Source organism: Macrobrachium rosenbergii, chromosome 15 (genome assembly GCF_040412425.1).
Source record: "Macrobrachium rosenbergii isolate ZJJX-2024 chromosome 15, ASM4041242v1, whole genome shotgun sequence".
Taxonomy (NCBI): Eukaryota; Metazoa; Arthropoda; class Malacostraca; order Decapoda; family Palaemonidae; genus Macrobrachium; species Macrobrachium rosenbergii.
In genome coordinates, this window is record NC_089755.1 from 20554554 (window position 1) to 20579553 (window position 25000).

Sequence of the window (25000 nt, forward strand, 5' to 3'; positions counted from 1 at the left end):
TTAAGTTCCTATCTCTCTCACAGCCTGGCTATGTCCCCATGCCCATAATGACCTAGCTACTCCCATATCGCGTGATGGGGGTGAAAGGGGGGTCACTATTGTCCACCCCAGGTCAGCTGAGGTGGGAGGCTATCCCTACATGAGTGAAAAAACAGGCGCTAACCGCTTTTCTCTAGTTCAAAATATGCTTGGTTCTATCTCACCCACCATGTTTTCTTGGCCCTACAGTCAAATGAAGGGTGAAAAATGCTTCACAGGAATAAATTACTCACTGGCTGCTAGCCAAGAGAGGATAAATTTTAAGAATATATATATATATATATATATATGTATATATATATATATATATATATATATATATTTATATATATATGCATGTGTATATATATATATATAGAAATCAGAAAAATTATTACAAACGTCCTTTAATATCAATTTACTTACTGGAAGTAATATTTTTTTCATATATGTTCCGTCTGGATCTTTTAGTTGATAATAAGTCCACGTCCCGTGGGATCGAACCAGCGGGTTCCTTGGGGGAATCGGGGATTACAGTGACACACTAACCAGTCGGCTGGTTAGTGTGTCACTGTGAGTCCCTGATTCCCCGTCCGTCGCTGGTTCGATCCCACGGGACGGTGGACTTATTATCAACTAAAATTCCCCTTCAATAAATATATGAAAAATATATTACTTTGAGGTAGAGTGAATTGGATATTAAAGGACGTTTGTAGTTTTTTGATTTGTATATGAATCACGGTGATGTGATAAATAGTCATATATATATATATATATATATATATATATATATATATATATATATATATATATATATATATGTGTGTGTGTGTGTGTGTGTGTGTGTGTGTGTGTGTATGTATATATATATATATATATATATATATATATATATATATATATATATATATATATATATATACACACACACATATATATATATATATATATATATATATATATATATATATATATATATATATATATATATATATATATTTATATACACACACATATTTATATATTGGCATGGTGATGAGGTTTTCTAAGCAAGAGGTGCTGGATGCACTGAAGAAGATGAAGAATGAGAAGGCAACCGGACCAGACATTATACCTGTGGAGGCATGGAAGGCATTAGGGGATGAAGGAGTGGATATACTTTACGATCTTATGATAAAGATCCTTGAGCAGGAAAAGATACCAAATGAGTGGCATGGGAGTATACTGATCCCAATCTTCAAAGGGAAAGGAGATGTCCAAGAGTGTGGTAATTATAGGGGTATTAAACTAATGTCCCACACTTTGAAGATACTGGAAAGGATGATAGATGCCAGACTAAGAGAAGAAGTAGAAATAGGTAAAGAGGGAATGGGATTTACGAGGGGAAGGGGAACAACTGATGGTATATTTTGTCTGAGACAACCAATGGAAAAATTCGGGGAAAAACAAAGGGACCTACATATGGTATTCATTGAACTTGAAAAGGCTCATGACCGAGTCCCCAGACAAGAGGTACGGAGGAGCCTGAGGGAGAGGATGGTGCCAAAGAAGTACATGTGATTGATACAGGAGATGTACCGGAATGTATTTACCAGAGTGAGGAGCAGTGTTGGGAGACGGAGGTTTTGAGGTGAGAGTAGGATTACACCAGGGGTCGGCTCTTAGACCATTTATTTTTAACATAGTGATGGACGTTATCATAGAGGAAGTAAGGAGGCAGTACCGTGGAACATATTGTAGACACGGATGATATTGTCCTGTGCGTACAGAGAGCAGGGAAGATCTGGAAATAAAATTGGAAAGATGGAGACAAGTACTGGAGGACAGAGGAATGAGAATAAGTAGATCTAAGACAGAATATATGTGTACCACCAATGATGGGGGTGATAGGAAAGTATTCAGCTTGGGGGAGAACCAATAAAGAGAGTTGAAAATTTTAAGCATTTGGGATCCTTTGTTAATGCTGGAGGAAGTATGGGAGAAGAAGTAAAACGTCAGGTACAGGCAAGCTGGAACAACTGGAGAGCAGCCTCCGGAGTTCTTTGTGACAAAAGAGTACTGCTGAGGTTAAAAGGAAAATTTCATAAGACGGTGGTAAGAACAGCAATGATGTATGGCACGGAAACAGCAAGCTTGAGAAAGACAGAGGAGAATAAGATGGATGTGGCAGAAATGAGAATGCTTAGGTGGATGGCTGGGGTGACGAGAGAGGATAGGATCTGAAATGATTACATTAGGGGGTCGACTAAGGTGGTGGAAATATCAAAGAAAGTGCAGGAGGGGAGGCTGAGATGGTATGGACACCTGTTGAGGAGAGGTGAGGACCACGCTGGTAGACATACTATGGGGATGGAGGTCCTGGGAAGAAGAAGAAGAGGGAGACCATGAAAGAGATGGAAGGACTGTGTGAGGGGAGACCTGCAGAAGCACAGGATAGATATAGATGAAAACAGCTCCTCCGAAATGGCGACCCCATATAAAAATGGGAACAAGCTGGGAGGAAGAAGAAGATATATATATATATTATATATATATATATATATATATATATATATATATATATATATATGTATATATATATATATATATATATATATATATATGTATATATATATATATATATATATATATATATATATATATATATATATATGTATATATATGTATGTATATACATATGTATATACATACATATGTATATTATATATACATACGTATATATATATATATATATATATATATATATATATATATATATATATATATATATACATGCATATATATATATACATATATATATATATATATATATATATATATATATATATATATATATATATATATATATATACATGCATATATATATATATATATATATATATATATATATATATATATATATATATATATATATATATATATATATATATATATATATATATATATATATATATATATATATATATATATATATATATATATATATATATGACTTTTATCACATCACATTGATTCATATACAATCAGTAAGCTTACAAACGTCCTTTGATATCCATTCGCTCTACCTCGGAAATAATATATTTTCATATATGTTACCGAAGGAATTTTTAGTTGATAATAAGTTCGTCGTCCCGTGGGCTAGAACCAGCGAAGGACAAGAACTCAGGACTACAGTGGACGCATTAACCCATCCGGCCAGCAAGTGAGGTATAAGTGGATATCGGCTCCCATATACAAATCCCCCTTCGAACTCAGGCGTTTGTATTTAGAGACGATATCCACCCACCTCTGCCATCTTGACCGTGTAATGCGTTTGTCGCATGCAGCCATATTATGACTTTTTATCACATCACCGTGATTCATATACAATCAGTAAGCTACAAACGTCCTTTAATATCCAATTCGCTCTACCTCCGGAAATAATGTATTTTCATATATGTTTGAAACCGAAGGGAATTTTTAGTTGATAATAAGTTCGTCGTCCCGTGGGCTCGAACCAGCAAAGGACAAGAACTCAGGACTACAGTGGACACGCATTAACCCATCCGGCCAGCAAGTGAGGTATAAGTGGATATCGGCTCCCCATATACAAATCCCCGTCGAACTCAGGTGCTTGTATTTAGAGACGATATCCACCCACCTCTGCCATGTTGACCGTGTAATGCGTTTGTGGCACGCAGCCATATTATGACTTTTTACCACATCACCGTGATTCATATACAGTCAGTAAGCTACAAACGTCCTTTAATATCCAATTCGCTCTACCTCGGAAACTTAAACACAAACACGACAATAAAATGAAACTGCTGATTGAAATAAACCCTTGGACCAACAACGCCAATCATGAATGTGTCGCCAATTTATCAGACAAACATCTGGATAGAAAAGTAACTAGTGTCATAGGCTACGGTTTAAATTTTGCTTTATCAACTGGCGGAAGGAACAGTGTGGGAATTACCAAAGGACTGTGCAACTTGGAAAAATATAGTGATTTAACTAGTGAAGAATTGATCTTAGTTAAGGGAATGATTTAAATTCTTAGGTAGGCAGTAGAAATGTATGGAAATAAGATTATCATATTTGTAAACACAGTACGGGGGCACCACTGCTGAGTTCTCCAACCCTGCCTCCCTGACACCTGTCAGATGTGGCTCTGTAGTCTCCTACGTTGGTACGTTTATCAGTATTGTCCCCTGAGTGTATATTGTGATTTTTAGTCGAATGAGTTTTGAAGGCCACTCCTACCTTGACACCCACCTGTGGGTGGATCTACAGTCTCAAACGGTTGTGTATGTTCATCAGTACTGTTTCTGTTGTATACATATTTGTGACTTTTAATACTATGTATCAGTCCTTCATCAATGGCTTGGGAATAAAGTCGAAACCAGTCAGGACTCAAATCCTGTCTCTTATTTTTCACATGTGGTAATGAGTGATAATTGAATCACGTACAAAATTGATTATAGTCATCATATATATATATATATATATATATATATATATATATATATATATATATATATATATATATATATATATATATATATATATATATATAAATATAAAGAAAGATTAAATAAGAGAGAGAGAGAGAGAGAGAGAGAGAGAGAAAGAAATGAAGAGAGACAGAGAGAGAAAGAAAAGTTAAGTGTTAAACGCAGGAAAACCGTCTTTATACAAACTCAAGACAGTGAGCAGAGTATATTGCACCCAGGGCCATAAAACCGATCATAAAATCTGGAACCTGTGGCTCATGATTCAGCTGACCAAAGCATTACCTAGCACCTCATCAATAGTTAACATTCCAGCCATATCTATAATCCCGCCTTCAATAGGAGGCTTTTACATGAATTTCCATGAAAAGGGGCTGGACAAAGTGAAGTAGTTCACCACTTCTCCAATTAAACATTCTAGGGAGGAGTCATTTACACCTCCTCCTGAGGTCATTTCCGATCAAATCCTCTAAGGAGAGATTTTAACAACACCCACAACTGTCCTTCCCAATCAAGCTGTTCAAGGGGAGGCCTTACAGATAAAATCTCCCAATGAAATAACTTCAAGGGAGGAGATGGAAGATAGCAAGAAGAACCAGGGGTTCCAGAGCAGAACGAAGCCAGAGAAGAATCATTAGAGTCGTTAGTCACAAATACAAGAAGATGCAGTTCTTCCCCTAGCTCCCGTGGTCCCAACCAGACTCTGACCACAGGCTACTTAACCAGATTCTGTCTGCGGTTACTTAACCATACTCCAACCGCGGGCAACTTAACCAGACATAAACTGAACTTCGACTAGCAAGAGTGGTTTTCAAGATAGTAAAACTGTAACCGTAATTGTTCTTGTGTATGTAATTAACTTTCATCATTAAAGTAAGAAGCTACCCATTTCCCCTCCAATACGCCCTTCTGAGAGATATAATTACATTTCATATATATCCCTTCTAAATAATAATATCGTGAGCTGCTGACTACGGAGGAGACGCTGTGGATGAATACGTTGCCAACTTGGAAGAAAGATGCTGGTAAGAAGGGAACAATAATATGTCACACAAGTTATGAAAATAAACTTGTGCACAACATAAATTTGGTGGCAGTGATATAGGATCCAAAAGGTGAGACGAAACAAACAGACATTAACAGAAATATCAGTGCAATTACTTAAGTTACAGTGAAACGAAAGTATACAAAATGAACTTAGATTTTACAACGGCAAGCAAAACTTATATAAAGAGATTAAATCCTGCAATAAAGCGTCAAACAGAAGTGAACATAAACAGTAATGGTGCACAACAGAGAAGCAAAACAGATACCGCAATTAACCACAAAACAGTGAGCCGGCACATCATCGAGCAACAATAGGCAGTGAGTGTGTTTAACAAACTATCACCTCGAGTGTTACATGAGTGTGTTTCAACGAAGCTCCGAAGGCGACAACAACAGAAGAACAACTTATTGACTACAAAAGAATTCCGTAATAACAACAACCTGTAAGTTATCGAGAAAGTGAGATTTACTGTTCTCTCTCTTTAAATGTTTAAAGAAGTGAAAATTTTTTAAATTTATAATAGAGTAAAGATTACTTAACCTCTCTTTATCAAATTGAAAATTAAGGAAACTCTCTCTCTAGTGAATTAAATTTTTTTTTTAAGCGTAATTACAATTATTACTCTCTCTATGATAATTGTTTGTTTAGTAAATAATTTAGAAAGGGAATTCTTATTTTTCTCACTCGGATGGTAATAAATATTTTGAGTAATTATATGCAAATTTGTGTGCTCATTGTGATGGATATTTTTTTTTGATGATATGATGCCCAATTTCGCATAAGATTTTTTTTTTGTGCGTGCATTTGAGTGATTACTTTTGAAGGATTTATTTTACTTGTGCGCTTGAACTCAATTTAAGAATTTAATTTTTTTTTACTATTATGTTTTGATAGTTTCTTTTATTTTACGGTACTGTGTGCATAGTGTAACATTTTTTATACATATATGATGTGGTGTATTCAATTTGAATAATTTTATTGTAAAATGCAAAGAGTCTTTGACGAATTACTGAACACAGTTAACCATTCGCCGTACAATTTAAGGCTGTCGACACTCAGACGTAGCTGAATTACAAGACTAGTTTCCCACTCAACTTTAGTGCAAAGAAATACTAACAATAATAACACAACTAACCAGAACCAAAATAGTGCTAATAATTCTAATAATACTAACAGTAATAACAATAGTAACAATACTAATAATGCCGCACCTTCCAATATTGCAATATGAATCAAGCAGCTGTAATAACAACAGTCACATGCTTCTGTGGGCAGGTGGATGATTCAAATCCTGACAAAAGTCGACTCGAATCTTATACAGTAAATCATTGGTTCTCAGATGCAGATAGTTGCATATCTTCAGGGGGAATAACAGATGAAAGAGCTAAAATAAATGAAGCCTTGATTCTCGTAAGTCCAGAACACGGTGACGCCCACAAAACTCTGAATTCCACGAGTTTTAGTAAACTTAATAACTATACAGAATTCAAAGAAATTTGTTTATCACTTTGGGAACCAGTAAATAAGACTGACAGTTTATAGAACATAACCAGATTCCTTAACCCGCAATATGAAACAGTAGCTAATCTGTACGCAAGTGTTGAGAATGCAATAGATAAAATAACATAGGAGATAAGACACAGTTAGATGATAATGACAATAATTTAGTTGATCTAGGACATGTTTTGAATTACTTGTCATTTGGAACAATATATAATGCCCTTGGAGAAGATGAAAAGAAGGTTTTCATTAAAATAAAAATTGATCCAAAGAAAAACAGCCTTCAAACATTGAAAACGATGAGAGAAGAAATACAAAGAAAGAGATAAATCTCTCCAAAGAATTTGTAGGAATAACAGAAACACAAAATGAAAGGAAAGGCAGAAATAATAATCCTACCTTTAGAATGAATAATAAGATCTATGATAATTCCAGACAAGTAGGGAATAGACCAACTACCTTTCAAGGAAAATATGCCCAAAATACTAAAAGAAAATGGAATCCAAACCAGAAAGGAAGACAGAATCAAACAAAGAGTGGTCCTCCCAAACCTTATAAATATGGTCAACACTCAAACACAAATAATTCAACCCAAGTGAACTATTCCGCTCAAGGAGCAAAGACCAAAGACAGCCTCAGAAAACTGCTGGTATACCAATCATTCTACAAATGAGTGCAGAAGGCCTAGGAACTACACGTTTTTAAGAAGGTAGGACATTTAACAAAGAATTGCTGGTTCAAAAAACAATAAAGAAGTAATTGACCTAAGCAGAATCGCCCAACTTCAAATAAGTCTTCAAGTCAATGACAAATTATCCCTACACATAAGACAACAAGAAAGTCCCTTCAAGAAGAAAATATAAAAACAGAAGAATTAGCAAAAAGGGGAAGTGAAGGTTCATCCACATTTTCCTATTTGCAGAGTAAAGAAATAGTATTTTCCATGAGAGAAGAAGAAATAACCAGAAAGGATTTACCTGTCATTAAAGTTCCCATAAATGGAAAGATATGTACTGTACTCATGGATTCAGGTAGTACTGTAAACATAATAGATAAACACACTGTAACCAGATACTTAGGCGTTGAAGAAACGCTAATTCAGGGTCAAAGCAGAATAATAAAAGGAGTAGCGGGTAAACAGATTAAAAGTTTAGGAAATGTGAACTTAGAAATAGACATTTCGTCACATAAATCTGTTGAAAGTTTTCTAGTTCTAGAAGACAGATTTTCCCCGCACAAGTATTGTTCTCATTTAAATTAATGAAGAAAGTGGAATCATCCTGGATTTTTTGCAATGAGAAGGAAGGATTATTATGAAACAGGATAATCAAAGGAGCGTATGCTTTACGCTTGAAGACGAAAACTTTCACCCAAATCTGATCAATTTGTCTGAGACGGCTTCGGCAAGCGAGAAGACATACAAAAAATACATTATCATCAAGAGAACAATCAAGATAAAATAGAAAAAGATAGAAAAGAGGAATTCCCACAATTGCACAACAGAGAATCAAGAAGATGTGCACATCAAGAAAATACACACTCCGAAGAAAGAAAAGACCCAGATACAAATAATGGTGATCACCGAGATTCTGAATATAACGAAAAACAAGGCGCCTATACTGATAAATATACAGATATAAATACTGATAGTTATAGCAATGTAGTAATAAGTTGTAATAATGAAGGAAAATTACTAAATGAAGTATTATTATTAAATAAAATAAATAAATTTGATATAAATAATGTAATAGCAGTAACTGAAGAAACTAGTGAATATACAGAACACTGTCACTTTGCAGATATAGAAGATGAAGAGATATGTTGCGTAAGCACTGCTGATGATAATAAAGTACAGTTCATACTTAACAGACTAAAGTAATTTTCCATCCAAAGTGTTTAACAAAAATACATTTAAGGGGAAAAGAAGAAATAGAAGTTAAAGACGTTCTGTTATTAAATTAAGAATTGCCAGATTTTGTCAGAATGGATAATTCATTGGTCCACCTGAAGGGTAATACTTGTGAAGTTTATGTCCAAAACTACCCAGATAACAAACTAACACTATATGCAGGGATTGTCTTTTGCAAAGGAATGCCTATTAACAACCCTTTACTAACACTAGAAGAAAAAGCATTTTTCTCTGTAACTGGTCAAAAATCTGAATTAAGCAAAGAGATGAATAAAACAGATTTCCCAGAAAACAAGAATAAATTAATTCATGTATTAGAAAAATACTGATATGTAATAGCTATAGAAGGAGATAAATTAGGCAGAACAAATGTCCTACAACATAGAATTTTGTTAGATGATGGAGCAAAGCCATTCTTTATTCCTAATTACAGATTACCAATAAGCCAAAGAACCATAGTTGATAATTTGATAGATAGAATGCCAATGCCAGTAATTCAAGATATGTTAGCTCAATTAGGAGGTGCAAAAATATTTCCATCCTTAGATTTGCTGAGTGGATATTGGCAAGTACCTTTAGACGAAGAGTTGAAACCATACACAGCCTTCAGCTCACATAAAGAACACTTACAATTTGAAGTCATGCCATTTGGACTCACTTCGGCTCCTTTAACTTTTGTTAGATTAATGTTACAAATTCTTGGAGACATAGAAAATGTTGCAGTTTACCTAGATGATGTTATCATTTTAGTAAAGATTTAGAAAGTCACCTCAAAACTTTAGATATAGTCCTGGAAAGATTAAGAATAGCAGGATTAAAAATCAAATTAAAGAAATATCAATTCTTAATGAAATAATTGGAATACTTAGGACATGTAATTAGTGAAGATGGACTACGCATGCAAGCAGGCAAGATAAAGGCAATAGTTGAATATCCAGCTCCCACACATTTGAAAGCATTGAGACGATTCCTAGGAATGGTAGGCTATTATAGACCTTTTATTAAGGGTTTTGCTACGATAGCCAAACCATTAACAGAATTAACAAAGAAGGATGTCAAATATGAATGGAATAAAGAGCAAGAGACAGCCTTCCAAACACTAAAGAGTAAAATGACAAGGAATCCTGTATTAGTCTACCCAGATTTCTCCAAGGACTTTTACTTAGCCTGTGATGCCTCAAATACAGGGCAAGAAGCTGTATTACTACAAAAGGACAAAACTATAATGAGGGCAGTATATTATGCCAGTAGAGTCTTAAACCCAGCAGAAAGAAATTATAGTACTACAGAGAGGGAATGTTTAGCATTATACTGGGGATTAAAGAAATTTAGGCACATACTTCTAGGGCATAAAGTCAATGTACCTACTGATCACAAACCCATTTGTGATTTGTTTAAAAAGAGAACTTTTGCAAATAACATGAAGTTCAATAGATGGTTCATTAGTGTGTTAGAATTTGCTCCAGAATTCAGATATATCCCAGGGAAATTTAATACACTACCAGATGCATTATCCAGATCCCAAGAAGAAACGGAGAAATGCACTACCACTAATACCTTTTGTTTTAGCTGTCAAGTAGTAGACTTAGACTTAGAAAGAGTAAAAATACAACAAGGAAATGATGCAGAAATCAGACAGATAATAGGACAATTAATGACAGATGAGTCTTTAAAACCTGATTTCGTATTAATAAATGGTTTGTTGTATAAAAGGCCAACAGAGAAGAATGGTTGTTCTCGTCTATACATCCCAAAAACACTAATCAGAGAAGTTTTGGAGCTAACACATCATATAAGTTAACAGGACATCCAGGAATTAAAAAGACAAGCAGAATCATAACCAGAAATTATTTTTGGCCACATTGTAGTGAAGATGCCAAGAAATTTGTACAGAATTGTGTAGTTTGTAACAGAATAAGGGCAACGTAAATCCAAAGGCTCCACTTGAAAAATATCCATCAGAATTGAATCCATTCCAGATCGTTAGTATGGACTTTTTAGGTCCATTTCCTACCACTATTAGAGGGACTATCTAACCAGATATGTAGAAATTGTACCAGTAAGAAATAGAGATGCAATTACAGTAGCAGAAGCTTTTAAATCTAGAATTATCACGAGACATTCATTTCCGCAAGTTCTTCTTTCTGATAACGCGGCTGAATTTACTAGTGAGCTTTTAAGAAAATAATGTGAATTTTACGAGATAAATAAATGTCAAATAACAGCATGTAAACCAAGTTCAAATGGAGCAGTAGAAAGAACAAATCGTAAAATAAAGGATATCCTGAAAACTTTAGTTAAAACTAATACAGAAGACTGGGATTTAGCTTTGGAAGACGTACAGTTTACTACTGTATAAACAATACTGTAAATGAGACAATAGGAGAATCACCACACTGCTTATTGTATGGTTACCAAAAGAGATTACCTAATACCTTACTAGATGATGCAACACCACCCAGAATTACTTATAATTATGATGACTATATTGCATGGAAAACTAGACGTACTTATGAAACGATCAAACAAACGAGGACCAGACTTATCGAATTCACAAAATTCATGCCAAGTACTATGATAAAAATACGACTAAACCAGACATTATAGTAGGTACTCAGGTATTTGTTCAAAATCATATTCCTGAAGGTCCTAATGTAAAGGTTTCTCGTAAATTTCATGGTCCTTATAGAGTATTAGAAGTGTTAAAATTAAATAAGCTTAGAATTATTAATGAGAATGATCTAAAGGAAAGGGCAGTTCACTGGAATCATGTGAAAGTAATAAAAGCAGACGCTTGGTCCACTAAAAAGTTAGAAGTATTGAAGGAGAATAGGGAAGAACAAGTAAACAAAAGATATGAGTTAAGAAAAAGATAAACTTATGTAAAGTGTTAGACTGAAAATATCATATGTATATTGTATTTATAAAAACTAAAATGCCTCATGTATACAGAATATCTGATAAGGATTATTCTTACAGATACAAACATGCGGCTCATCTTAATAATCGTAATACTCCAATTCGTGTCTACAGAAGTTGTCATCCGAAAGGGTGCATTACTAGAGAAAAGGGGATCTATGAAATTAATAAAAGATTTAGGAGTCGTGAGTATAGATATTTCTTCAGTGCTTATCAATGAAATGACTTTGAAAGATGTTCAAAAAGAACTCAAATCCATAATACAGAAGAGTGATAATAACAGTGCCTTACCATTGTTGAAAAGGTTAGATAATAATATAGGAAATATCCTAAATACAAGGTCCAAAAGGTCCCTCTTACCTTTATGGTAACAGCACTAAATCAACTATTTGGAGTCGCAACTGAATCTAATGTAGAAAAAGAAAAGGCTCGAATTGAAAAACTGGAACAGTGGGCAGCAGCAAGAGGTACAGTGATAAATAAAGTGATAACTTCTCAAAACTTAAATGCCCAAGAGATAGAAAAGCTAAAGGTATTCATTACTAAAGTTAACCAGAATGTAACAAAGAACTAAATATAATAAAATGATCAGTAAAACCAACAATTTTTGAATAACTTTGTACTGGAGAGTGAAATTATCTTGCAAGAACATAGAGACATGTTAAACGCAGTCTTGTTAGCTTATAATGGAATGTTAAACCCAACACTAATCACTCCTAAAGAATTAGAAGATATAGTTAATTTTTATTTGGTAGAGAGGCATTATACCCCTATGGTAAAAGATGTTCTCATGTACTATAATCTCATAACTACAAAAGTAGTACATAATAAGATTGTTTTAGTGTTACCATTTAAACAGAAAGATACAGATGTACTGATGTCTATACACCCTTTCCCCATATTGATAAAAGAAAATGTAATCGTTTCAAATATCAACAACATTCATTTTGCATTAGAAGAACAAGGATTAATGATTTCATTTATTACTGATGCCCAATTAAAGGATTGCATAATTTTAAGGGAAAAAGAATACATTTGTAACCTTGATCACCTTTATGAAACTACTAATGCCTATCCTTGTGTTAAAGAAATCGTTGACAACAAAAATCAAGAAAAAGAGTTGTGTACAAGTTTATTCAAACACAGATTTGTTTCCATCCTAGTAGAACAGTCAATTTTTGTTTTTTCACTAGATACTGTAACAGCCATAATCAACTGCCATAATCTAAGTACAAAAGTTAGTTTCAAGAATGTCCATACTTTTGATAAGACTTGCAAGTTAGTTATACCAAACCAGATGTAATTAACTTTCATCGTTAAAGTAAGAAGCTACCCATTTCGTCTCCATTACGCCTTTCTGAGAGATATAATTACATTTCATATATATCCCTTCTAAATAATAATATCGTGAGCTGCTGACTACGGAGGAGACGCTGTGGACGAATACGTCGCCGACTTAGAAGAAAGACGCAGGTAAGAAGGGAACAATAATTTGTCACACAAGTTATGAAAATAAACTTGTGGATAATTCAAGTATATACACACACACACACACACACACACATATATATATATATATATATATATATATATATATATATATATATATATATATATATATATATATATATTATCATAATCTCTTGAATTATTTCATTGATATATATATTTTTAATATAAATTTTCATATATTATTCTTTAAAAGTCCTATTTTAACTTTCTTTAAAAAGTCCTATGTTGATGTTGGGCTTTCTTTAGCTCCCCCTCTTGAGGTGTTACCATATTTGGTATTGTAGTATTTCACCCATTTGCTTTTATCCTTTCATATTCAGCGAGCGGAGTGTTGTTCTGCGCTCTTTTGCTGGTTTCCTAGTTTCTCCTATTGTTCTCCTGTCTTCCTGACCTGACATGGGATTCTGCCTGTTCTAATGAAAGGATTGGTTTTCAGCTCCACTGAGAGGAGATCTCGCCACCCTGCTATTTTTTTTGTGCACTCGCTGACCTCTGCAAAATTATCAAGGGTCTCTGCTTTTCTTCGGGTCTTGTCCCAAGAGTATGTATTGTAAGCACGCTCCTACGAACAGTATCCTGTGCTGAGTTGCAGTGTTGAGGTCTTCCTTGCGCCCTCTTGCCTTGAGCTGTGCTGTGGGTCAACCTGTTTGCCCACCTGAGAGTGTGTAGTGGCGTTGTCTCCTGGAGTCGTCAGGAGGGCCTCTGAGTTCGAAGAAGGGTGAGAATTACCTACATAATTCTTCGCTATTTATTATATTAAAAATATCGATACTTGCCATACTGGATTGTTGGGTCATCGCCAGGACCATTGTCATCTCATCGCCCCCTTGTGTTTTTTTATTTTTCTCCCGAGTAATTTGATGTGAAACCCGTGCCTTAAGGACAGATTTACTTAGCTAAATAAGCTATTTAATGTTTATATTTTCTTCAGTGAAAATGGTGATGGTTTCCATGCTATTATTTATTATATACTGGAAATATTAGGTTTAAGGATATTTTTTCCTCTCTTATGCCTCTTTGTATCGTGTGATAGTTGAAATTCCAATTTTGTACAAGTGTTATTTTCTACCTCCTACTAGTTCTTTCTCTTATTCTACCGGATATGATAGTTAGCTAGGAGAATGGTGGTAGTGACTGAGGTTTTGTTTGCAAGTGAGTTTTCCTGTCCCTAGATCAGTTTTTGGGGGATCATCTTTTGTAATATTTAAGTTTACTTATTGTTAATAAATTAATTATTAAGGTTTTTGTTCTTGGTTTGCTTTCCTCTCCTGAGTGTCTCTTCTTGCTTGAGATCTGTGTTATTTTTTGTTTGGAATCTTTGTCCATTTTGGCAACTGATTCTGAGAAGTGAATCTGCATAATATAAATGAAGATTTGCTGTGGCTTTGCATTAGTAAAGGAGTTCATAACAATATATATATACATACATATATATATATATATATATATATATATATATATATATATATATATATATATGGTTCATAACAATATATATATACATATATATATATATATATATATATATATATATATATATATATATATTATATATATATGTATATATATATATATATATATATATATATATATATATATATATGTATGTATGTATGTATGTATGTATGTATGTATGTATGTATGTATGTATGCATGTATGTGTATATGTAATTGAATTATCCACAATGCCCTCTTAATTTCTGGAATTCTTTACACTTTTTGGATACGCTTGTCACTACAAAGCCTTAAATACAAATGCATCAGGCTTTGTCCTAACAAGTGTGTCCAAAAAGTGTGAAGAATTCGAGAAATAGATAAGTATACCTTAGTTTAACAGACCACTGAGATGATTAACAGCTCTCCTAGAATTCGAGGTAAATTCTTAAAGTAATAACTGTTTATCATTTGCAATACTTTCAGGCGAGTAAGATGGTGTTTGTGTGGTGGGGGGCGAAGAGGATGGAGCGATTAGACCAATGTGAATAAGATAGCTCCCGATCAAATGTATTTTTTATATACTGAACAAAAAAAAAAAAGTATGCATTATTGAAACCCTCTCTCCTCTCCATTAGTGGTATTTATTGGACACTGATAAAAAAGAAAAAGAAAAGCAAGCCTAATTGATTCTACCCTCCATCAAATATAGCTTTAAACTGTATACTTAAAAATCTCTCCCTTTCCATCAAAAGTATTCATCAGACATCAGTCATGAGAGTCGGCCTAGTCATGACTCTTGATTCGACAATTCTGTGACGAGGCAGCAGGGCAGAGTGCGCTAGAAATCAATGTTGTTAAACAACCTACTTACTTGATATGTAAAGCCATATGGTACTGCTGTAAACTAATCATTAAAATTAGATTACTTGCAAGGCAAAGAATCATAATTAAAAGACAAGCAATCCACTTGCTTCATTTGCTTCATCACTGCTCCCCCCATATCCAAGGCTACTCCGACCTACCATTAGCAACCTCCCTCGGTGAGAGCAGTGTTAATGATGAACGGTTATCTTAAAATTCCCCTAGCCGACAAACAAAGCCTTAAAATGCACATCTTTCTAGAAAATATTTGCTCAGAATTACTTTTTCTTTCATTTCCTGAAGTATTTGCATAAACTCATTTTATACCCTTTATCTATCTATCTATATGTATATATATATATATATATATATATATATATATATATATATATATATATATATATATATATATATATATAAACAGATATAGATAGACAGATAGATAGATACAGGGTGTAAGATGAGTTTATGCAAATATTTCGGGGGAAATGAAAGAATATATATATATATATATATATATATATATATATATATATATATATAAATATATATATATATATATATATATATATATATATATATATATATGTATATATATATATATATATATATATATATATATATATATATATATATATATATATATATATATATATATATATATATATATATATACAGTATATATTTGTTTGTCTGTGTCTGTACACAAAGAGATGCAGTTTTGAATGACGAACATCTTGCATTATCTCTGACTCTCTAAGTGACCAAAACTAAGTAAAGTGTGCATATTTCATATAGACGCCCGCGCATACGCTCACAGATTCATACACACACAAACTACGTATATCGGATTTCAACGATCCAACCGACGCTGGATTTTTCTTAAATTATTTTCCAAGGAAAGTACGAGTAATGAATCACTCACTCAGACCCCTTCAGTGAAAGAAATGGGCTGGCAAACGAAAGGGAACAGGCGTGGACAATGATGAGGGAGGATATTCCCATTCTTTTAATTCTTATTCTTCAGACAAGTTATGAGAGACATGGACCCATACGTTTCCAGAAGCACTTCACCCCATCGAGAAGGAAGAATCAACAGTCAAATTCCAATATCCATAAGGGAAAAAGAATCGCTTTGTTTCTCAGACAATAAAACAAGAGGCTATTGTTGGCAGGTGGAAATGCGAATTTTGGGGAAAATGATGCAAGTGCTTCTCTCCCGGCACTTGTTTCATCTCCCAAGCATCGTCCAATAAGTGGATCCATAATTCTCCCTTCTGCCTCTATCATTTTATCGCCTATCCCCCTTCGCCGAAATTAATCAGGGAAGCTAAGATATTCCCTTTCCCTGACTCCCTACCCCTCTCCTTCCATCCCCTTTCCCTTCCTCCTCCCCCCTCCTTCATCTCCTCCCTACACCAATGCTTTCATTTCACGTTTAATTTATAGTGTCACTGCACCCTTGCAGTCGGCTATCCGCCTCCCTTCTCTCATTTATCTTTGCATATTGCATTTCTATGTGCAATGGAATGCCAGCGAATATTACAAGGTTTTCTTTTGCATGTGTGTGAATTATTCTGACTGTACTTCATCTTCTCAAGCTCTGCTTGCTGTTATTAGTTTACCAACTGCCTGCAGTTCCCGAAGCAGTGAGACGTGTCATGATTGAGTGAGAAGTACTTTTAAAACTTTCTTTTTACAAAAGACATATTTTACTTTCTAATCGTTTATATATTTTTTTACCTCTTAACTTTTAACCATTCATTTATTTTTTCTATGTCTACTTGTTTGCTATTCTTTTGATGAAACCATTGTGCGCCTAGTCATGGCTATTTTAGCTATTCTGTTTTTACTTCAAGAAAATTTACAGGACTTTTGCTAGTGAAGGAGGTAAAACACCTCTTGATTTCTTGAACAATAAATGATTAAAATAGCATATCCCGCTTGTTTAAGGAATCAAAGGGTCTGTCCCATGCTGTTTTGCAGTTTGGGAATTCTTTTGCATTTCAGATTCTAAACTCTCAAGGATTGAGATACAGCGTCTTGAGCTCTTTTATACTCTTCGAGTTTCTAAATGTTATACCCCAGAAGCGTCTCTCGTTTATTTAAACAAAAACATAAAAAAACGGAAATCTCATATTTCACAAATAAAATCGTTCCTACCTTGATTTTCTCCAACATTCAAATCAATCCTGATACAGCAGTCCAAAAATGGCTGTCATTCATCGCGCATCCCTACATATATTTTCGAAATTTCATTTTTGCTAAGTTGCAGAAGTAAAGCGCCTCAATATTTTGACATTTTTGGACTCTAATATTAAGGTCTATTAGTTATCCCTGATAAAAGATGAATACAAATTCATTCAAAGTACTGTTGCTCATGGTTCAAATTCAGCACAGTTCCACTGATATTTTTTTTTCAAAATTAGAACTTAATATAACGACTTAAGATATTAGTACTGTCTTTGAGCCTAAACTTTATGTATTATATACTTTCATAGTTCTTAAATTGATAATACATACAAACACACACACACACACACACACATATATATATATATATATATATATATATATATATATATATATATATATATATATATATATATATATATATATATATATATATATATATATATATATATATATATATATATATATATATATATATATATATATATATATATATATATATATATATATATATATATATATATATATATATATATATATATATATATATATATATATGTATATATATATATATATATATATATATATATATATATATATATATATATATATATATATATATATATATATATATATATATATGTGTGTGTGTGTAAACCATATATGTATGTATATATGCATGTATGTATGTTTGTAAATATATACATAAATATATTACTGTATGCATATACTCTTTGAAATAAATAAGAGGAAATAGATATAGACGGAGAGAGAGAGAGAGAGAGAGAGAGAGAGAGAGAGAGAGAGAGAGAGAGAGAGAGAGAGAATTCTTAATGAAAGCAAAAATAAGTAAAAACGAGAAACAAAGAGTGATGAAGGGAAACTTCGAATAATAGCCGAGGGAAAAGGGGGACGGTCAGGTGATGACGGATGACAATCGAGCGGACAAAAGGAGTAATTCTCATGGAAGAAGCCAGTTACCGGAACGCCTCGCCCAGAAGAGTCTTTTATAAGCAAGGAATGTCAGGTCATTTTGAGTTTATGAATCAGGGGTCTACATTTATCTGATTCATTTTGTTTTTTTTTTTAATTTCATGGTCCATTAGAAACAAGGCAATGAAACTGACACCTTTTGTCATGCAATTATCTCGTTTCAAATAAAGGCTGTTTTTTTAATCTGCTTATTATCTTTTTTTTTTCACTGCGCTTCAGAAACCAGACAGTTGCATCAGTCCCTTACAAAGGAATCCTCTATAGTATCATGACTGAACATTGAACCTGATGCGTACAGGTAAGGGTCTACAATCTTTTTGAAGTAGCCTATCTGATTAAAAGGCTCCCCGGCCCCACCCTAACTCTCTCTCTCTCTCTCTCTCTCTCTCTCTCTCTCTCTCTCTCTCTCTCTCTCTCTCTCTCTCTCAATGCCAAGAATTCACAGTTTCCCATAGTAGCATTATTTCCAAGGAGTCCCGCTAACACTTAACTGCATGTCACAATCATTTCTTCTCTGGGAGACACGCACTTTCTGTAAAATCTCTATCCTATGAAACTGATACAAAGTTAATCATCTCATACAAATAAGTCATTCATCATCGTCAATTAGCAACGTGTCTGAAGACATGTCAAACCCTGTTATGAGATTGTTCCTTGGCCGGTGGTGAGAAAGTCGTGGGAATTTCGTCCCTACATTATTTTCGATCCTTAACGAGAGCCGCTGCTGTAACGCGAAAGCAATTAAAACCTCGAACTCGCGGAAGTTCTGGATGGAAAGGGAAAGAGGATTGAACAGAGAGGAATCGAAGGTGAAGACCAGAATTAATAGGAGCATCTCGTATCTGGCAAGGTCACCTCTGCGCATGCATGATAAGAAATGGCATAAAAAGGGAGAATGTAGCAATCCTGATTACGTGTCTAAAAGCAAAGCCAAGACCGGCAATGAATAATAAAATAGAAGAGCTGTAACAGACTATCGATCACGCGAAATGAGTGATAGGAGAGCAGGTGGCGTGATTGACTGATTGTAGTTCTGTCTGACGTCAGAGTCTGTGACCACCGACGACGAAAGATAAATTTAGACTTTAAAGCAAAGATGGGTTCATAAGGCAATAAAAAACTTTATCTGGCTTCATAGACTAAGCATTAACGAAAACATCCTCTTAAGTGAAAATTGAGTAATATTGGACTGATATCAACGGGCGCCTCCATGCTACCTGAATGAAGTGGCTCTAGGAAATTTTCAGTTGCTTAGTTGAGATAGAGGTGCAGCAGGATCCAGATACGAAACTAATTAGAAAGCGAAAAGCGAAAAAGAAATGATCCGATGATTGTTACTTGCAAAGAGAGAGAGAGAGAGAGAGAGAGAGAGAAAGTGACCAAAGCGGAAAATAACTATGGAGGTGTTGTTATTAATGAAAGATACGAGTGCGACCAATAGAAATAATACAGTTGCAGAAGAAGAATTGAGAATTACGTCTCCAATTGTAAGAAGAAAAGTTGGATAAGTAAGTGTAAGGAAATCAAAGGGTACGACAAGAGGGAGAGAGAGAGAGAAAGAGAAAGAGAGAGAGAGAAAGCATCTGCGACTGAAGAGCGGCTTATGAAACAAAAAGGCTAAAAAGAATCGAGAACAGCTGCACCCACCAACCCATCCATCCACCCCCATCTCCTCGTCATGTCATGCTAACATGGTGGCTACCGCTGGTAAGGATAGAAAAATTATACCTGTGGTCTGAGTCTGAACTGGTATGGAGAGCCTGGCTGGGCTTTTTCAGAATCATCTAATCCCTCCTGACAGTCTGTGTGGCATTTATAATTAAACCGCACTCAACTCAGCGGATATTTTTTCCATTAGTGAAATCAAGCAATCTAGGCTAAGTGCAACCGGCTGAAAGCATTTTGCTATCATGAAATGTCATTAAGGTTTCCTCGTCTTCGGGGGTTTAATTCCCCTTTCCCTTTTCGAAACTGTTTTCGTGTCGGTCTTTTCAGTCACGGATTGGTTAATCGCCAGGTTGCCTCGTATCTCCCTCTGCTGTAATGAGTACCTTCATTTTCTACATCCTGCTGGCCTTTTGATATTAAAAGCTATAACGACAGGTGACTGGTATCGTCTTTATGTCTAACATGAGCTAAGGATCACATGGCTGGGGTTAACCCCCCGCCGCCCCCACCACCCCCAACACATACACACTCTTCCTCTTAATTGCCCTACGATTCAGCGCTTTCAACCTTTTCCTTGACATTAACTTATTCACCGACTCTTTCCTTAACTTATTCACAGACTCTTCCGTTGCTTTGTTTTGTCGGTCGATTTGTTCCAGTGGATTGAATGTAATAATGGACAAAACATAAACGTCATTAATTTGCAATAGAACTGAAAACAGCAAGTTATCGACAGCAACAAATATGTTGTGCACAATGACAACATCTTGAGAGTGGCGTCAATCCATTATGTAAGTTTTCAATAAGGATGGATTTTGCCTTTAATCGTTAGTTAAAATTACTCATAAACGCTGTCCCAAACTCTAATGGTGTACTATCTCTACGCTAATAATTCTTTTAAAATTACATCAACTTACACCAGAGACATAAAATCTCAACAATGACTGTCATGATTCCATAAACCGCTTCCCATACAAACAGCGTAAAGAAACTGATATCTGAAGCTGATTAGCAGGGCTGGGCGAAAACCGCTTCCCATGCAAACAAAGGGCACCGAATGACGGTTTCAAAATAATGAAACATAAAGCTTTCAAAAGCCGACCGAGAGCCAGGCAATAGAGCACAGGTTTCTTATCTAAAGCATTTTCGATTGATTCCACGAACCGGCATGCCCTCAAAAGCTTTCAATGTTACTTTCTATATATTTCACGACAGGAATAACCTGGTTTGCATACTTCATCTCCTACGTCATTTTCAATATATTTTTTAACTAAAGTGTTACGGATTATAAATAGCTGGACTCGCAACTTCCAGGGTCACCGATGAAATACTGAAGATCATACCGCTCCTCTTCGCTTTTGTTTCGTGGCGGTATCTGCGCCTCACCGAAGCACAAGTGGTCCGTTTTTCCTCGGTTGTTGCTGTCGCAAGTTATGAAATTTGTAGCTGAGTGGTCATGGACGACATTTCCTTTGAGCTTTCTGTTTATGATTACGTAGGTTTTTTTTGACAGATCTGATATGAATAACTGAGACCCTCAAAGGGTTTTCGAAATGGACTAAGATGCCAATAAGTGAACAACTCACTACTTTTAGTACAAGACCTTTTTGAAACAATCCATAACAGGCTACCAAGCTGCTAAGTTAAATTTAATAGAAGAACTTCACTATTTGTAAAAGAGAATGAAAACATAACAAGAGCAGTGTCGCAAAATACAGATGAAAATGACAAATAACAATAAACAAGCAGTGCAACACAGCTTTGTACAGCACAAAGAATTACAATCCAACTTAGTACAGCAAAGTTTAGCACAGCACAGCACAGTACACTGAACTGCATACTTTAGTACAGTGCAGTGACTTGCAGCACAGAGCAGTACAGTAAGGTTTATTACTGCTCGGTGGCCTACACACAATTTCATGTGGAAAGTTGCAGTAGGTACAGTGAACTGCACAACTTAGTGCAACATAGCTCAGTACAGCACAATTCACTGTAACTTATACTAGTAGAGCACAGAGCACAGTTTATGACACCTTAATTGCTGACCATCTTAGCACGATACGTTGCAATGCATCATAGATTATCGTGGCACTGTAATTAGCACCACGTAATACTTGCATTTCTTCAAAATCTACTCTGTTTACGAGTGCTTTATTTCATGCAAGGAAATTTTTCTGAAAATAAATAACTTTTTTTCTGCAGCTTAATCCAGTCATTAAGTAAAAAATAATGATCAAAAAATAATTTACGAAAGAATGAAAGATAGTTCAAGGCAAAAATAAATCGATCTATGGACTGAACAGATTTGATTTTGCAGCAGTAAAGGTACTTGTTAACTCACAGTCAGTAACACCCATATTCCTTATAGATCTCATATATTCAATGAGACTTACAGATCCTAGTAATTATGACTGTAAAATTGACTGTGGTCTCATGAAGTTCATATTTTTAAACTAAATAAAAGAGTGAAATGAATAAGAATCGTTCAAAAAGATAGAGCAACTAGTGAATATGATATAATAATAAAGACCACATAGAAAAACTTGAACAAGAGAACATGAAAATTAGGACCCTTGAAGACAAACAAATAAAACTAAGGGACATGAAATAATAGTAGTAAAGGTCATACAAAAATAATGTAAAATAAATAATAATAATAATAATAATAATAATAATAATAATAATAATAATAATAATAATAATAATAATAATAATAATAAAGACTATCGAAGAAGAGCAGCTCAAATTATACACCATGCAAGAACAAAAAGACTCTTGAAGAAAAGGAATAATGTAAAAAGAATGAAAGAATAGTAAAGACTTTTAAAGAATAACATCTTAAACAAGAGATCTTGAAAAAAAGTTAAGTATACCTTAGTTTTACCAAACCACTGAGCTGATTAACAGCTCTCCTAGGGCGGGCCCGAAGGATTAGACTTATTTTACGTGGCTAACAACCAATTGGTTACTTAGCAACGTGACCTACAGTTTATTGTGGAATCCGAACCACATTATAGCGAGAAATGAATTTCTATCACCAGAAATAAATTCCTCTAACTCTTCATTAGCCGGCCGGAGACTTGAACTCGGGCCTAGCGAGTGCTAGCCCACAACTCTACCGACCTGCCCAACGAAGAGCTAAGACAGCTTGAAATGTAGTCATACTTATTTGTTTTCAACCAGAACCGAACGGATACGCATTCAAACGTCCTACTATGGAAGATATAAAGTCGGTGCTTACAGAAGTGAGAAAACAATCCCAACTCTAATTATCCTAGCCTATTTTGGCATAGCGTAGAACATTAGTCATGTTTTCCCCAGGTATCAGGTTCGATCCCAGACTGCCGCTCACCAGTCGACCCTGCTATGAATGGATACCAGCATCAGCTGGGAATCAAAGACGGAAAAAGGGAAAGAGTTGTCCCCAGCACGTTTTCTATTATCTTCAACTGCAATTATTGCGTCCTCATATTCTAATTTGATGACAAAACCTCATTAAATTCATCTTTGGAGGGATGAAGATATTCAGATATATTGCATTTCTTCTTGAAAAATAGCAGGGCATAACTTCATGAGTCTTTATTTTAGTGAATAAAAAAATGTACTCTTTTATTTTGATGGGGAATCTGGGTTCTGAATTAATTCATGAGCCTGGTAAGGAGAGGATTTAGTTAACTACTTTTATCTGTTTATTTTCTTAGTTTCCTAACTTTAAGGTTCTCATGACAAACTCATGAAGGCTATATACCAATTTTTATGGTTTACAATTCAAGTAAACATTTCAAACGAATAATATGTGAATTTAAAAAATCCTATTTCTCTCTACGACTCTGAATTATTTTTCATCCGTATTTTAAATGAACAAACATTCATTATTCAACAAACCTAGAAAGCAAGCTGGAGCAAAAAACAGAACTCCCTTTTGTGAAACAAGTAAAGCAGAGAACAAAATAACAAATAAAAAAGTAAATTATCAGAAAAATAAATAATTATATAAAGAAATAACAAGTACAAGTCAGAAAAACTGCTTAATTTATCTTAATACTGTACTTTTACACAAGTCAATTAAGCCACCACTACAACCTTATCTTTGAACGAAAGGAAAAGGCACTGGGGAAACAATAGACTGTCTTCATATGATAGAGAATCGCTGGATTTTGTATTGCGTAAAAAATGAATTATCACTGTTTCATTCAATAGTTCCTAAATCTTACCAGTTTTTATTTATTCTTGCAGAATCCTTTCGTAATAAGTCCTTGCACAATCATATATCATTTCTTTTCCTTCTCCAAATGGGGATCAATCCAAATTTGTTCTTACAGTTTTCTTTTAGAGGTAACAAGTTCCTCTAAAATAAACTGAATCAGAAATCTTCTTTCATCCAACCTCACGGAATATATATATATATATATATATATATATATATATATATATATATATATATATATA

The 25000-nt window shown here is 34.4% G+C and overlaps 1 pseudogene; it reads left to right on the forward strand.

Annotated features, from left to right (window-relative positions):
- Positions 1-1095: 1095 nt before the first annotated feature.
- LOC136846289 (uncharacterized) overlaps positions 1096-25000 on the forward strand; it is a 35658-nt pseudogene continuing 11753 nt past the window's right edge.